We start from the raw sequence: 2,452 nt of genomic DNA on the forward strand, positions 1-2,452 counted from the left end.
ATGCATTTTAACAAAACTGCACCCATGTATTATTTGGTGAAATATTATTTTGCTTGGGAATTAACACTGTAATTCTGTTTCACAGTTTATCCATGTAATTTGGGTTTTTACATGTCTTGCAGTTTCTTTTATCCTAAAGTAGGTTTGAGTTTATTAGCTGGTTTCACATAGTCTTGTTTATAGACCTATCACTATAGCTTCTAAGTGCTACTCAGTTTATGTTCCTTTTTTATGTCTATCAAACTACATTTCCACATAAATGAAAACTCTTACGTTGCTAGAATTCTTTGCCTCTATCTTCAGCCTGCTGGTTAACTAAATGAGCACTGTTTTCCAGTTTTGTTCCATTCAGTGGTAGGCAATTTATCTGGAATTCTTATTTCACAATGAAGAAAACACTAAGCTATTTATACTTACAAATTTATTTGTATCCTTTTTGTCTTCATCTCCTATTTCATTGGAAGTGATGACCATCCTGCTTATTAAGCATTAACTTCTCTATCTTTCCTCTGGATCGCTTTGCTTTGGCCTCTTCATGAACTTTCCTCTAATAATTATTCCCTGAATCCTTCAGCTTCATCATGTCCCTACGCATAGAAACACCTTAAATTGTTTTCTAGCCTGACTTCTAGAACAACATTCTCCTGATACCCCTGCTTCCTTCTCAGTTTCCTACGTAAACATGTCTTCTTCCACTCACCTTTTAAATGTTGACATGCTTTACTTTGGGACTTTTTTTCTCCGTACATTACTCTTGACTGCAATCAGAGCTCAGGCATCACTATCTCCTTTGTACACTCAAGCCTGTATCTCCAGCCTGTTCTAAGGCCCACATACAGACTGCCCACTAGACAGGGCTTGGATGTTCCACAAACTTCTCAGAATCAGTATGCCCAGAATTGAATTCTTCCCTAGCTCAATGAAAAACAGCTTGTACCTGGCTACCCAAGTCCAGGAGGCATTTTTTTTTTTTAAGATTTTATTTATTTATTTGAAAGACAGAAATTACAAGTAGGCAGAGAGAAAGAGGAGGAAGCAGGCTCCCTGCTGAGCAGAGAGCCCGACGCTGGGATCATGACCTGAGCCGAAGGCAGAGGCTTTAACCCACTGAGCCACCCAGGTGCCCCCCAGGAGGCATCTTTGATTCTTCCCTCTCCCTTATCCCCACTACTGCATCCTGTCGGCCATTGGCCATTGACTTGAATGGCGTCTTGTCTTTGTACCTACAGAACCTGACTCAGTGTCAGTGCTTGGGTCTCAGCCCTCATTGCTTCCTGCCTGGCTCTCCTTCATGGCACTCTTACTGGCTGCCCGCCCTTTCTTCTTGCCCTACTTTGAATCCACTGGCCACATAGTACAAGAGTGATCTTTGTGAAATGTCTGATTAAAACCCCTTAATGTGTGGGATTACGTGGAGGACAGAATTGATTGTAGCTATTCCAGCTGACAGAGGGACTAGCTGGAGGCAGGTGGGGTGAGCCTTTCCTACCAGGTCAGGGGCATATCTGCCAAGAGTTGGGAGCTCACAGCTAAGCCTTTAGGGCCTTGCCAGTCTCAAAGACGTGAAGGCAGTATTTAGAGTTTCAGGCCCCACTAAATGTGATAACCTCCCAGAGAAAAATCTTCCTTGACCACCCTTAATCAGAGTTTAGTCCCCTTCCTCTTTACCCCTAGAGTAAATCTGAACATTTGCCACCCTGCCTAGGGTATTAAATTCTTTGTAGAAGAAGATGGGTACACACACACACACACCACGCAAACACAGAAAGAAAAAAAGCACAACTCACACTATTGCAATTTACTGTTTATTTGCCTGCTTTCCTGACTGGAGTGGTGTGTATTTCTTGAGTGAAGGGACTCGGTCTTTCATTTCCTAAACCCATCTCTATGCCTCACTGATGAAAGGAACTTAGAAAACATTTATTGAATAAATTAATAAATATTTATTATGCACTGATTTGTAGAATGTACCTTAACTTCTGCATGAAAATGTATTTAGAATACATTTTTTTAAATTTTTAAAAAGATTTTATTTATTTATTTAATTTATTTAATAGACAGAGATCACAAGTAGGCAGAGAAGCAGGCAGAGAGGCAGAGGCAGGCAGAAAGGGGGAAGCAGGTTCCCCGCCAAGCAGGGAGCCCAATGTGGGGCTCGATCCCAGGACCCTGAGATCATGACCTGATCCCAGGACCCGGAAGCAGAGGCTTAACCCACTGAGCCACCCAGGTGCCCCTAGAATACATTTTTTAAGTAAAAATTCCAAACACTGTGGTTTTACCAAGGAATGGGGGATTTGCAACCTAGCTCTGTGCCGTTTGCTAGAGGCCTGTCAGAGGCTGCCCCGGGGACCGGGGTGTGCAGAAGAAAAGCATCAGTCACAGGACCAGGAAAGAGCCATAGTCTAGGTAGCTCCAGGTCTCCCAGAAATACTTTGGGAAGAGTTTTCAG

The sequence above is a fragment of the Meles meles genome, chromosome 1 (genome assembly GCF_922984935.1).
Source record: "Meles meles chromosome 1, mMelMel3.1 paternal haplotype, whole genome shotgun sequence".
NCBI classification, from domain to species: Eukaryota; Metazoa; Chordata; class Mammalia; order Carnivora; family Mustelidae; genus Meles; species Meles meles.